This window comes from Ursus arctos, unplaced genomic scaffold (genome assembly GCF_023065955.2).
Source record: "Ursus arctos isolate Adak ecotype North America unplaced genomic scaffold, UrsArc2.0 scaffold_9, whole genome shotgun sequence".
NCBI lineage: Eukaryota > Metazoa > Chordata > Mammalia > Carnivora > Ursidae > Ursus > Ursus arctos.
In genome coordinates this window covers 63,984,642-64,000,017 of record NW_026623111.1, presented here as the reverse complement: position 1 = coordinate 64,000,017, position 15,376 = coordinate 63,984,642, and the positions used below count along the sequence as shown (strand labels likewise).

General features: G+C 44.9%; 1 protein-coding gene across 3 annotated transcripts in view; it reads left to right on the top strand.

Moving 5' to 3' along the window:
- The window catches only part of TMEM150C (transmembrane protein 150C), a 70,586-nt gene that overhangs the window by 37,400 nt on the left and 17,810 nt on the right, over positions 1-15,376 (top strand). Inside the window, exon 1 of one of the 3 annotated variants that reach the window (XM_044388135.3) lies at positions 4,654-4,818. The exons of the other annotated variants lie outside the window; for them this stretch is intronic. The gene's annotated coding sequence lies outside the window, so the exon portion shown is untranslated. Of the gene's footprint in view, positions 1-4,653; positions 4,819-15,376 lie in introns of those variants that run through there. 3 annotated transcript variants of the gene reach the window in all.

Sequence of the window (15,376 nt, the reverse complement as noted above, 5' to 3'; positions counted from 1 at the left end):
TATAAATAAGAAAAAAAGACAATAAAGAAGACAATTACTTGGATATTTTTCTGAAGAAACCAGAGAAAGCTACAAGTAACTTGTTTGCAATTTATAAGAAATGAGCTATTCATTCACAGCTAGAGGATGAAATTCTGGGCTCCCAAGACACACTTCTCTCTCGAAATGCATAGTACCTACCTAAATGTATGATGAATGTCTTGGAGGAAGAAAAAAACTTTTTTTTTTTTGGCTGGCCCCAAAAAAGAAAATCAAAGAATAAAATGGTACTTCTGAGAAAATCTTAGCTTTTGTGCAACCTAATTTTGAATTACAGTCAGTTTAGTCATTGTGTTTTAATATAGCCCGTCATTTTGACCCAACACACTCTTTCCTCTCATTCTTTTAACATCATCTAAAATGCTTCAGGACCGTGCAGCTGGATATCTGGATGGCCTGTCAAGACAGTACCTATTTTGATTCTATGCATTAAGATGCCAAAATTTCTTTGTCCCCCAAATCAATGTAAAGCGTCTCTTTATCTTTGTAAATCTGTCATTTACTGCTCATCAGGAAATAAAATTGTGAGTGCTCGTGACCTCTGACTGATTGCCGGAATATGTTCTGTGGTGTTTAATTGGAGCTTACTCCCATCATGGCAGCCCTTTCAAGAATATTCAATGTTGCAGTCTCTCCGCATTGTCTCGCCTTGGTCAGTGGTGGATTTTGGTGAGATAACAAGGACAGGGCACACCCTGGCTAGCTCACCATTCCCAACCAGAGAACTCCCAAAGAGAAGTGTGACTAGAACATGGGCACAGCAGTCCTTCCTGTGGCCTCCTCCACTCTTTCTCTACTTCCCATGTTTTTATGTTTCTGGACAATACTGTAAATATATGGTGAATTTAATCCTCCTAAAGCACTGATTTCACCTTAATGCTCAATCAGGTGATGCCCATCCCCCCCCTCCGCCCTTACCCAAGAATGTATTTCCCCTCAACCCCCTTCCCAAGGGAGGATGGCAGGCTCCATACAGCCTGGCTGCAGATGCCTCCCCAGCCTTGCCTCCCACCTCAACCAAATGCCCCTCACGTCAGCCCCGCTGCCCCACAAACTCTTCTCCACAAATATTTTCTACTCCCTTTTCAGGAAGTTTCTCTGCTAACAGCCTTCTGTTCCTTCTCAGTATGTTGCAACTCTGTGCATCATCCCAGGCCCAGCTCAAATGCTACCCTCTCCACACACCCTGTCCTAATCCCCATAGTCAACTAATCAACTCTCACTGTAGTGTAGACACAGATCTTTGTTATCAGTGTATGCGTAGCAATAATCGGGTTACTCCTTATACTGTAGTTATTTGTGTCCACATTTATGTTCCCTTGAGCCAAGATTCCTGCTTTTGTTTTACTCTTTTAATTCTTGTATTTCCCATTTCCAAGCATAGGGCCTTTGATTCATTCTTCACCGGATATTCACTGAGCACCCTCCTGTGGGCCAGGCCTTGTTCTAGGCAATGAGGATAAAACAGGACACGGAAGATAAAATGTCTTCCCTCATAGAGCATACGCTTAGTGAAAGAAGGTCTGATTATAAAATAAATTGATAAAATATAGTACAAGGTGCCATGGAGAATAAGAGAGCAGACTGGTACAGGGAGCTCAGAGGTGTGGGGTAAGGGTGATTTAAAATCGGTTTTCAGGGAAGCCCTCCCCGAGAAGGTCCCATCTTGGGGAAGATTTGTGGGGGTGAGGGAACAGTCATGTGCCTTTCTGGGGGGCAGCGCAGGAAGGTGCCGGGGATATCCAAGGTCCGCATGGAGGCCAGAGGGGCCGGAGCCAGGGGGAAGTAGGGGACCAAGTCAGAGGGGAGTGCCCTTGGAGGTGGGGGCCTGGGTGTTTACCCTTAGCAGGGTGTTGAGCTAACAAATACCACGATCTGCTCTGGGTTTTGAAAGGATCTCCCTGGCCGCTGTGGTGAGATATAGCCAAGATCAGGAGCATTTTTAGATCAGGATTTCCTGGCACGTTGCATGTGGGTGTTCAAGAAATTGAAGTCTCAGGTGACCCTGAGGCTTTCGGTGTGAGAAATAGGAAGGCAGGAGCTGCCATTAATGGAGAAGTAGAGACTGCAGGTTCAGGGGAACAGGATCAAAAGGACATCTGCGTCTACTGACGTTTAAAGGCGCCCACAGATCATTAAGTACGAGATTGCACATGTACACGCACGGGGGAAAGCTGGACGAGGGACGTTTAACTGCGAACAGTTACTGTGTCGGCGTGGCATTGCTGGGGGCTTTCACGTCCCATTTCCTAACTCTTTTTTTTTTTTTTTTTTTTTTTTTTAAAGATTTTATTTATTTATGTGACAGAGAGACAGCCAGCGAGAGAGGGAACAGAGCAGGCGAGTGAGAGAGGAAGAAGCAGGCTCCCAGCAGAGGAGCCTGATGTGGGACTCGATCCCAGAACGCCGGGATCACGCCCTGAGCCGAAGGCAGACGCTTTAACGACTGCACTACCCAGGCGCCCCCCATTTCCTAACTCTTAATTCCACGTGCGTGCAGTCCCCAAGTCCAGGGGATCTGAGGGCAACAAGCTGTGTGAGACGTGGCCCGGGCCTCGGTGTGTGTGGGAAGAGCTCAGAGCAGGTGAGGTAGGGTGATCGGACCTCGTAAGTCTGCCCATGTGCCAGGCCTCTGCTCGCGGCTTTGCTCGTTTCTTTCTTCACCCACCAGAAAGCTCAAACCCTGGAGGCCGGCTCACAGTAACAATCAGAATAGAAGTGGATTCACTATGGGCTTAAAGTAGCATTAATTATTTGCTTAGGAAAATTGTTTCTTGTCAGTAACTCCATTCAGAAAACCATATTATAGGGGCACCCGGGTGGCTCAGTTGGTTAAGTGTCTGCCTTCGGCTCAGGTCATGACCAGGGGTCCTGGGATTGAGCCCCATGTAGGGCTCCCTGCTCACCGGGGAGTCTGCTTCTCCCTCTCCCTCTGCCCCCTGGCTTGTGCTCTCTCCCTCTCTCTTGCTCTCGCTGTCTCACAAATAAATAAAATCTTCAAAAAAATAAAAAGTAAAAATTAAATTTAAAATTTTTTTTTAAAATAGAAACATGCGGTCCTCTTAGCGGCACGCTTGCAAGTTGGGGGTGGGTTATGTCGAAGCTCTACACGCTTCATGTCCTTGGATAACTGTGAAGCCACCTTTATTGGTGATTTTCCTCATTTTGCTCCTAATCCTGAGACACACCCTTATTTATACCCTGTAGCCTTGTAATGCTTACGATGAACATTAAGTGACCTCTTCTGTGGGCATGAGGAGTTGAGGAAGACCGAGAAGGTTGATAATTTATGAAGTCTGTTCCAGGGCGTTTTCTGGACAGGGAACTGTACAAAATGAGAAACTGTATGAGGTCACCCCATGCAGGGTGTGTGGCAGGCAGCCTGGCTGTGGGAGAACGGGCATCAGGCAGTGAGCTGTGTCTTACGAGGCCCTGGTTTCCACGGTTCTCACTGGGGACGTGGTGGTTCTGAGTGTTTGGGGGAGTTTGGGTTCTGAGTTGTTGATTCATCTTTGGCCATGGGAAGGATGCAAGATGACGTCCGACCTTCTTCAGCACTGGTCTGCACCCTTCAAAGAAACCTCTGCTCCCATCTCTTTCATGTGGTTTTTGTCTTTCCAAAGAAGTCATCAGTATAATTTCTAAGAGACTGTTGGGAGGATTTTTGTACAAGGTCATACCCTGCTTCACCGACAGAACATTAAAAGCCTAGTCTACATTCTCTTTCAAGTTTCTCAGCGAATTCCTAAGTAGTCACCATTAAGCTGGAATAAATCTGTAGTTCTTCTTGTTTCTCTTAGATCACAAATGGGTAGGGCATCAGTGAGATTAGGACAGCTACTTGTAATAATAGACTTCTAATTATTGAGTGCTTGCCATATGTTTACCAAAGAGCCTTATATGTATTGACTCCCTTAATCCTCACGGCAGCCCTAGGAAATAGGTACTATTATGGTCCCATTCTATAGATGAGAAAATTGAGGCTTAGGGAGGTTAAGCAATTTGCAGGACATCACCCCACCACCAAGTGGCAGAGCCTGGACTTGAAACCAGAGAATCTGGACCCAGGATACATGTTCACGGCTCTGGCTGGGGTCTGCATTCCCACTCTAATGGAGAGGGGACGAATTATCATTAGGGCCATCCCCTTTGGTATAAGGCCTCCACCGAGCAGCTGCCAGTCGGCTGGCCCAGGACATCCAAGCTCCGGGTTTGGGGTTTGACAGCCATGTGCAGTTGCCTAGCATTCCTCAGCCTTGGCGTTCTACCACTAGCCATGTAAGATTCTGCCTGAGTTTCCTTCTCAGGGTCCCCATCTCTTGAACTTAGTGGACTTGTCTGTCCGTTGGGGATTTCTTGTTTGCTCTGGTTTGTTTCTTGTTTGGTTGTTTCTCGTCGCTGAGCCAGGCCTGAGGTGCTGGTGTGAGGGCGCAGCAAGAGGGAGCCAGCGTCCTGAGGAGGGATAGTTTATTTTGGCACTTAGAGCTGGGACTAGGGGTCAGAAGAGGTTGCCGTGACACTCTTTCAGAGCCGTGGGCTAGGGACTTTCAGGCACAAGGATTTCATTTTCAACCAGCTGTGGTCAGATGGCTTTACAGGGTTGTTGTATGTTTGTCTTTTTGCCTTAGGGATAGGGACGCATGTGAAGTAATTGCATATGGCGGAGGCTCTAGAAAAGATTCTTCAGAGCTACTCAACCAGGCATGTCAACACCTTACTGTCGTCTATGAAAGAAAATTAGTAGTGTTACCTAGCCTTTTTTGGACCTCCCAGGGTACCGTGAGTATTCATTGATTCTGGATCTATAAAATGCAGTTAGCTCTTTAGGGGGAAGTTATGGGTGTGTATCTATAAAACCTTCGTAAAAATTGTATATGAAAGGTTAGTGGCTGCTAAGTAAGGAAGCCATTCCCTGGCCTTAATTCTTCCGCATCCTCGGGGAGACCACCCATTTGCTTGGCACATCTGATTCAGCAGGGCAGAATTCTGCGAAATTATTCTTGCCTCAGAATCCTTGTACCTCTCAAGTAGCTCATAGGCAGAGTGACTTTGTCATTTTTATATGGAAGGGTGTGAGGTATTGAATCAGATATTTGGCCTGTAAACAGAGTGTGAGAATGCATTTAGAGTATCTGAATGTCAGCTAGAATACAAGATTCAGCTGTCGCAACAAGAAACCCAACACTAATGTGGCTTAAAAATGAAGTTTATTGGGGCGCCTGGGTGGCACAGCGGTTAAGCGTCTGCCTTCAGCTCAGGGCGTGATCTCGGTGTTCTGGGATCGAGCCCCACATCAGGCTCTTCCGCTATGAGCCTGCTTCTTCCTCTCCCACTCCCCCTGCTTGTGTTCCCTCTCTCGCTGGCTGTCTCTGTCTCTGTCGAATAAATAAATAAAATCTTTAAAAAAAAAAAATGAAGTTTATTTGTATTCTCATGTAAGAGTCCAGGGTGACGGTCCCACGTCATGGGAGGAGGAGAGGCTCCTGAGAGCCAGGCCATGCCCAGCATAGCTTCTTTCTTCCGCTCATCGCTGTCTCAGCCCATGGGAATGAGTGTCTGAGAGCTGTGTGTGCCGGGCCGGGAAGATCCCATTGGCAGGAATTCATTCACATGGTGGCTTCACAGCACAGGGGGTTTGGGCAGTCAGAGGCCTAGCTATGCTTCGAACATGGAAGAAGGGGAGAATGGGTCTTCATAGACAGCTCACAGTCGGGGCACAGTCGGTCCCTCTGGCCACCAGATATCATTGAACACCCTGTTTCCAGCTTGTAGAACACTCTCTCTTCATCCCAAACCAGACAAGCAAAACCCATCTGTTAATGTGCTGCCTGAAAGTTCTCGGTCTCTGGGTAATGCACAGTCCTTCCCATCACGCTTGGATGTGGTCCCTAATGGTCTGGCAGCCTGTGAACTGAAAGGCCCATGATCTCCCCTCTACACTCATACTCACACTCAGTGTACCATGGTAGAGCAGGGGATGGAAAACCACAATTAAAATTGCCATTCGAAAAAGAGCAGAAAGAAACGCACACAGCTGCCCCCGGCCCAGAGCCATGCTGGAATCCCGGAGAAGGCTCCCTGGCCTGGCAGAGGGGAACTTCCCTGATGGGACCCTGATTCTGTTCTTCAGGAGGACCCCATTGTTCATGGCTCTGTGTGTCCTTGGCCCTGCCCTTGGGGGGCATCTTCCTAGCCTCTTGAGCCGAATCTTAAGTGGGTGCTGGGATCTGCCCTCCTTGGTGGCCGCCCAGCTTTTGCAGGGCATTGCCTGCCGGAATGAATTTGGAGGTCTGAGAGTACAGCGGTCACAAGGTTTTATTGGCTTGGCTGCAGTACCTTCACAAAAACCACAATTCCCTCAGAAACTCCACTGGCTTCTGATCTGTTAATTTCCAGGCAGTTCACATACCAGCAATCTCTCCCCAAGTTCTTTCCAAGTCATGGCTCTCAAGCCTGCTTTATTTCTTTCTTCCATGCTCTCCTCTCTCAACTTAATGGTAGCCGTTTTGGGGCCTTGGAAACAAAAGGCTTTGGAAGGAAGGCAACATGCTTTTCTCTCCTCTCTAACCTCCTGCTGTATGAGGTGCAGAAGCCACGGGCCATTCCAACCCTTCAGGGCCCCAGATTTCTAAACTCTTCCCCGGCTTTTGCATCGGTCTCTTTGCAGAGCCGGCTGTCCTGCCCCAGGCTCGTCTCTTTCTTGTAATTCTACTAAGAACAAGAACAGCTAATTCATACTAATATGCAGGCTCTTTTCAATCATTTCTCATGAAGTTATAAGCGCCATCGGAATGTGATCTGCTCTCCAAGTCAGACACATCAAGGGACAGTTTTGTTTTCTTTTTTTTTTGAAGAGTCAAGAAACTTTGTTGACACAGGCCAGATTTTTGTAAGACATTTTCCCCTACTTCTATTTTTTTTAACTGTGGTAAAATATCATAACGTAGAATTTACCATTTTACCCAATTTAAGTGTGTGATTCGGTGACACTCCCACTGCTGTGCACCCGTCACCGCCACCCTCCGCAGCTCCTTTCGTCTTGCAAAACGGAAACTCTGTCCCCATTAAACATGAACTCCCCATTCCCGCTTTCTCCCCAGTCCCTGGCAACCCATTCTCCTTTCTGTCTCTCTGAATTTGACACCCTCGGTGTACCCTAAAACTGCAGTCATAACACTATGTGTCCTCCGTCCCTGGCTTATCTCATTTAATACGATGTCCTCAACGGTCATCCGTGTTGAAGCACGGGTCAGAATCCCCCTCCTCTCTACGGCTGAGTAATATTGTAAATATGTACGTATGTCCCACATTTTGTTTATCCGTTTCCCCATCGATGGGTATTTAGGCTGATTCCACCTTTTGGCTGTTGTGGAAAATGCTGCTGGGAACAGGAATATGCAAATATCTCTTCCAGCCTCTGCCTTCCGTCGCTATGGCTTCATAGCCAGAAATGGAATTACTGGATCAGATGTCAATACCTAGTTTAATGTTTCCAGGACCCTCCACCCTGCTTTTCACAGCAGCTGCACCGTGCTCTGTTCCCAGCAGTTGTGCACAAGGGTTCCAATTTCTCCACGTATTTACCAACACTTGCTATTTTCCGGGATATTTGTGAGGTTTTTTTGATAATAGACATCCTAATGGGTGTCTTTTTTTGATGTGCTATTATTTTTTTTACTTTTTTTATTATGGTGAAATATATATAACAAATTTTGCCATTTTAACCATTTTTAAGTGTAAAATTCAGTGGCATTAATTACATTCACAGAGGTGTACAACCACCACCACTCTATTTCCAAAACTTTTCCTTTTTCAAAGATTTTATTTTTAAGTAATCTCTCCACCCATCATGGGCCTTGAACCCACAACCCTGTGATCAAGAGTCCCATGCTCCACCGAGTGAGCCAGCCAGGTGCCCCTTCCAAAACTTTTTCATCACCCCATTGGTGAAGTATTGAAGAGTCAATTTTAGACATTATGACAATTGATCCCTAAATGCTTCAGTATGTGTCTCTAGAAAATAGAGACCTTTTCCTATATTATTACCCTATGATACTCTACTATTATCATATGAACACTAGTCACTCACACTCCACTGGAGAGAACTTACGCTTCGAGTAACTTGCACTTACGTGAGAGGGAGGCTGCTAATTATAGTGTAGTTGAGCAGCCACTTGCCGGGTTATGATGGAAGAAGGGAGAGTGGATTCTGGTGCTTTACCAACCTACAGCACTAATGCAATAAAGGCTTTACTGATTCACAGTACACGGATTTTGGTGGCCGGTGATACTGGGAGTTTGGTGCCGCGTCTCAACGATGTAATCAAGGAGTCCGTTCTTTCCGTCTTCTGCTCTGCCATCCTCAGTATGTCGTCTTTGGATCCTCATGTTTGTTGTCTCATGGTCACATGATCACTGCCACGGCACTAGGTATCATATTTTCACAGCAGCATCCCAAGAGGGAAAGGAGAGGAGTGGAAGAAGCTTTCCATTACCAGGGATGCAAACCTTTCTCATTTGCTCTTCAGCAAGTAGACTTCCCCTTGACTCTCACTGGCCGGGTTCAAGGTCTCTGGAAAGATACTCATCGCAGGAGTGACATAGCTATGATTAGCCCAGACCAGTAATGACTTCCACCAGTCAGGGCTGCACGCATTGCAGGCCTGACTAAAACTAGACACTGTTACCTAAGAAAAAGAGGAGAAATGACTGGCGGGTTGGCAATAAATCTGCCCCATGGGCAACATTTTTAAATATTGTTAAAGATACCAGTAGACTCTGGGGTGGATCTTGGCTTAGAAATTCTAAGAAGATATCAAATTGAAAACCTGGTAGAAGGGGCTTCTTTCTAGGATTATTCCATAAATGGTGTGGGGACAGCGTCTGCCATCTGTTTCTGAGAGAAAGAGTTCTTCGGGCCACTCAGCATGAGAGGAACCCTGTGGTGATCTGTCAATGGAATGATGGTAACTGCTCTTAGAAATCAAGAGAGCACTGGGGAAAGGGACGCCTGGGTGGCGCAGTCGTTAAGCGTCTGCCTTCGGCTCAGGGCGTGATCCCTGTGTTCTGGGATCGAGCCCCACATCGGGCTCCTCTGCTAGGAGTCTGCTTCTTCCTCTCCCACTCCCCCTGCTTGTGTTCCCTCTCTCGCTGGCTGTCTCTCTATGTCAAATTAATAAATAAAATCTTTAAAAAAAAAAAAAAAAGGAGAGCACTGGGGAAAAACCAGTCATCATGGTTCTACTTAGAATCATCATGTTCTTTTGGAGATGATAATATTTTACGGAAATCTTTTACTAATTAATATATTGTCTCTTGCCAGTGCTCACGAAAATTATTTGGGGGCAAAATTGACCTCATTGATTGAAAAATACTGTTCACATCCAATTAAAGAAAGTCATATATTTTAGGGTGACACCAGGTCACTCAAATTATGCTTTCCCAAACTTAGGGTTCAATGAAAGCAAAATTTTTACTGTCAGCATAATGAGCTGGTTGTATTGCAGATTTATATGTGAGAGCCTGTAAACATTTTCGCAAAACAAAACAAGTAGTTCTTGTTATTACCCCTTATTATTGTAAATGAATTACAAAAGAACACAAGCCTTTCACATCTGCCCATGACACGACCGGAAAATAACTTGAGATTCCCAGAAGGTTAAAAAAAAACAAAAAAAATCAAGGATGCTCTTGGTTCATAGACACTGTGACAATCCCAGTTATTAGGGGGTGACTCGTTAATCTTTCCTGTTCCATTCCAGCTGGCCCTGAGAGCAGGAAGAAAAATTGCTTTGGCAGGGAGCTCATTTCCTGATAAATTACAAAAAAAGAAAGAAAGAAAGAAAAAGAAAGAAAGAAAGAAAGAAAGAAAGAAAGAAAGAAAGAAAGAAAGAAAGAAAGAAACAGATAACTGAAGATCCTGGACATCACTTGCCGTGGAATATAGTTAACATTTATTGAAAAGCCATCAAATGCTAGGCAAAATTATCAGTACTTTCAAAGTATTTCCAACCATCATAAAAACCCTCTGAGTAAGTACCATTATTCTTCCCACTGAACTGATGAAGCCACTGAGGCAGAGAGAGAGCTTAACAACCAGCTGGCACAACCAGTGGTGGCAGAGCTGAAACTCCAAGACCCGGTCACCTGGCTCCAGGGTCCTTGAGCTATAGCTGCCTCCACCGTGACCCTGGTTTGTGCAAAACCCTTCTTTTTTTTTTAAAGATTTTATTTATTTATTTGACAGAGAGAGAGAGACAGCCAGCGAGAGAGGGAACACAAGCAGGGGGAGTGGGAGAGGAAGAAGTGGCCTCCCAGCAGAGCAGGGAGCCTGATGTGGGGCTCGATCCCAGGACCCTGGGATCACGCCCTGAGCCGAAGGCAGACGCTTAACGACTGAGCCACCCAGGTGCCCCTGTGCAAAACCCTTCTGACTGATAACAGGCAAATCCTTTCCAGCCCCAGAAAATATTGTCTCAACTTTGGGGACATTTGATTGTAAGTGTTTTCTCACCAATAAAGTTGTAAAATCCATAAATGAAGATGATCCGGTGGGCTTTGCTTTTCCGTTTGTAGACTGGTGGAGTTGTACCACCGCCTGATAGAACAGGTTGGTCTTCAAGGAGTATCACTGGGAACAGGACGCTATACTCTTTAACTTCAGTAGCTTCACGAGGTTATACTGTAAGGACCATCTGTTTGGAAATTTGATGATAAAAGTATAAAGAATGATATGACCTCAACTTTATCAAGACCCGTTTTCCGAGTCAGTTAAAGTAGTTGGAGTCAGGTGCCGAGGAAAAGTGTGCTTAATGCAACACTTTGTTGGGACACCTGGGTGGCTCAGTCCCTCGGCTCAGGTCATGATCCCAGGGTCCTGAGAATGAGTCCCGCATCGGGCTCCTTGCTTAGCAGGGAGCCTGCTTCTCCCTCTGCCTGCTGCTCCCCCTGCTTGTGTTCTCTCTCTCTCTCTGACAAATAAATAAGTAAAACCTTTAAAAAAACAAAAGTAACACTTTGTTTGCTTCTGTGATATTGTAAGTTTTCAAATGGTCAGGTCTTCTCTTGACGATTTACAGCTGGAAGACTTAGAGAACAAAAGTCCCCACCGGGAGCCACCACAGATGTTTGCCACAGGTCAAGTTCTCTCTGAGCAAGAATGAAAGCTTCAGGCGAACAGGGGGCCTCTGACTCTGGGCTGAAGAGTCTCCACGATGCAGTCTCACTCGTGCCACAGATGGGGTGAAAGAGAGGGAAGATCACTCAAACTTTGGGAATATTTATTGCAAGAAAGGCACACACGATAGAAATGTGCAGAGAGTACAGAGAGCTCGTATTGGCTCTCTAGGAGGATTTGACCATCTGGATAACAGCTTTGCAAATCATTTGGACAAATGATACCATTTGGAGGAGAGCCTTCCAAACCAAATCTAAATGCCAGAACCCTTTCAAGAAGGTTTGTGCAATTTTAGACTCTTTTCCTCCTCTTGTCAGAAACTCACGAGGTGCCATTTTTCCAGATATAGTTTACCATTTGGGCACAGGAACGATCCTAAGTTTCTTTACTCTAAGGTATCACTGGAAGATTAATATCAATGGAGTAAATATTACACAGAACAAACAAAAAAAGAAGTATAATTCAGAATGCAAAGATAAAAGTATCTTAGGAGTACGGAGTACTCCTTCCCCACTTCCCCTCTTTCCTTAAAAAGGCAAGGAAAAATGTTCTCTTAGCTGGTGGGTACCGTGTTGCTGTAGCTCAGAGAAAGAGTAGAATGTGTCCTCGCTAGGAAGTGTAAGGAAAGTTTGGGTCACACTTTCTAATGTCACCAGAAGTAATGGACCAGTTTATTTTAATGGTGTCTGGAAGGATAGAAGAAGGAGAATCATCTCCGTTTCAACTTTTAATTCTCAGATAACACGAGGCAGCGAGGAGCGTTAGTTTAATAGACTGATTCATTCACTCTTTGTAGAGATACTGCCAGTCAAATATCTAAACTTATCAAGCCAGCACAGCTCAGAGAGGATTATGAAACCTAACCAAATCAAATGTTATTTCCTGCCGCTTCCAGAATGCTCCTCCAGCACAGAGGGTAGAGGAGGCACCAGTGCAGTTTCTCTCCTGCAGGTTCTTTGGTCACATTATAAGCTGCATATGGCCTAAAGAAGGATAGTAGATTATTTTAGACAAGAAAAGTTTATGTGACAGAGTCCTCTACGTGGTTAATACAGTCCCACCAGAGAGGGAGAAAGAAGTAAACAGGACCAAGATGTGTCAGATGGGGCATTGATAGGTTAACAATACCAGAAACAATACCAGATAACTCGAAGATGGATTGGGAGGTGACTTAGGTAAGGGAGCCTTCCCCATCTACACACACACACACACACACACACACACACACACAGAGTTGCTCTGGTCTTAAGCTCATACTTGTCAGTTGACAAAAGAGCCTGGCGTGGTGGGGTGTGTTATGACTAAAGTATATGTTCTGCATTATAAGACTCTTCCTTTACTATTTCAGAAAACTGACTTAGATCATCACGTATTTCCTGATCCTTGTCAAAGTGATTTACAAACTGTCTAGGGTCTAACCCACTTCAATCAGACAACAGAGATCTATAGTTTAAAAAGACATGACCATGGGGTGCCTGGGTGGCTCAGCTGGTTAAGCATTGGGCTCTTGATTTCAGCTTAGGTCATGATCTCAGGGTCATGAGATCTAGCTTCGACTCAGGCTCCACGCTGAGCATGTTGCCTGCTTGAGATTCTCTCTCTCCCTCTCCTTCTGCCCCTCTCTCCCCTCGCTGGCTCGCACTCTTGATAGATAGATAGATAGATAGATAGATAGATAGATAGATGATAGATAGATAGATAGACATAACCAGGGGTGCCCGGCCAGTTCAGTCAGTAGATCATGTGACTATTGATCTTGTGGTCATGAGTTCAAGCCCTACATTAGGGATAGAGCTTACTTAAAAAAAAAAAAAAGGCAAGAAAGACATAACCAGATCACAAATTTAAATGTAAAATTATAAATCTTTCAGAAAAAAAATAGAAAATCTTTGAGATCAAGGGGTAGGCAAAGACTCCTTAGACTTGACTTCAAAAGCACAATCCATAAGAGAAAATCTTGGTAAGCTGGATCTTAACCAAAATTAAACTTTGGTGGGGGGCACTTGGCTGGCATAGTCAGTAGCACATGAGACTCTTGATCTCCCGGGTGTGAGTTCAAGTCCTGTATTGGGCATAGGACTTCCTTAAAAAAAATTAAACTTTCGCTCTGCAAAAGACCCTGTTAAGTGCCAAGACCATTCAATGGGGGGAAAGACAGTCTTTTAAACAAATTGTTCTGGATATGCAAATGAATGAAGTCACCTTGTACCATATGCAAAAATTAACTGAAAATGGATCAAAGACCTAAAAGGGAAGAGCTAAAGGTATAAAACACCTTGAAAAAAACATAGGGGAGAGCCTCATTACGTTGGATTTGACCAAAAGCACAGACAACAAAAGAAAAAATAAAGTGGACTTCATCAAAATTAAAAACTTTGGTGCATCGAGGGACACTAGCAACAGAATGAAAAGGCAAGGCACATAATGGGAGAAAAATTTGTAAATCACGTATCTGACAAGGGATTAATATCCAAGGATTGATTAATATATATATTAATATATAAAGAACTCTTACCATTCAACAATAGAAAAACCAAACAACCCAATTAAAAAATATGCAGGGGCGCCTGGGTGGCACAGCGGTTAAGCGTCTGCCTTCGGCTCAGGGCGTGATCCTGGCGTTCTGGGATCGAGCCCCACATCAGGCTCCTCTGCTATGAGCCTGCTTCTTCCTCTCCCACTCCCCTTGCTTGTGTTCCCTTTCTCGCTGGCTGTCTCTATCTCTGTCGAATAAATAAATAAAATCTTTAAAAAATATATATGCAAAAGACATGAGTAGACACTTCTCTAAAGATATATTAATGGCCAATAAGCACATGAAAAGACACTCAACATCACTAATCAGTAGGGAAATGCAAGTCAAATGGCTACTATTAAAAAAACAGAAAATAACAAATATTGGTGAGGATGTGGAGAAATTAGAGCCTTCGTGTACTGCTGATGGGAATGTAAAATGATACAACTACTCTGGAAAAAGCCTGACAGATTCTTTAAAACTAAACATGCAGAGGTGCCTGGGTGGCTCAGTCGGTTAAGCGTCTGCCTTCGGCTCAGGTCATGATCCTGCGGTCCTGGGATCGAGCCCGCGTCGGGTTCCCTGCTTAGTGAGAGGCCTGCTTCTCCCTCTGCCCCTCGCCTCTGCTCGTGCTTTCTCTCTCCTCTTTCTCTCTCATAAAAAAAAAAAACCAGTAAAAATAAAATAATTAGGACAGTAGCCATTAGCCATCTTAGATGCTTTGACAGTAAGATAAGAAGAGCAATGCATACTGAAAGATATCAAAGGATATCAGGAAGGATGTCTGCATTCTTCTAGAAAAGCAGGAGCCCAGAGAGGAAGATCGTATTAAGCTGTCCTGAGTCCTGCCTTGGAGGGAGAGCAGCTTATCCTGAAAGGCACTGGTCTGCTTGGCAGTTAGAGTTGGCACGGCTGCCACTTCCGGAGCACGTTTTATGTATGAGGTGTTTTACCTACATTGTCATTAATCCTCAGCACGATCCTACCAAATATTAAGTTATCAGCTTACTTACTAAGGCTTAAGAGATGAAATAGCAGAGATCACACGAGTAGCAGGTGACGGAGATGGATTTCAGGTCTATGCACCACCGTACCAATTCCGTCCCGCCATACTGCTTCTCTTTAGATGAAGCGAGCACGTAAAACTATTGTAGCTTGATGCCATGGTCTTAGAATTATCTCGCCAACTGTCTTCATTCTACTTTCCTGCTTCCACATTTTGATTGCCCAGATAGAGGTTCCGAAAGGGAAACCAGGGTATCTGTCCATTTGGCAGTTGTGTTCCCCCCTGTCCATGAACGCGTTGGCATTGATTTATTCACTGGTCTATAGTAAAAACGGTTAAGAGGCATGGGTTCCCCCCAGGCTGGTGATTCTCGGTGCGCTGGGCATTTGGTTACTGCAGACATGGAGGATACTGCACTTGGGTTAACCTCCAGAGTACTGCCTCCCTTGTGATTTCTCTTTGATGTCCTCCCTCTTTTAAAATTCAGTCTTCATGCAGCAAGATGGGGAAATGGTGTTACACATGTAAGTAAGTAGATGCTACGTCTATACTGATGATGACATTATTTTTGTTAGCCAAATTGATAGCTTTATTGTAAGCCCACAGTTTTCTGGACATAGATAAATGAAAAGACACTGAC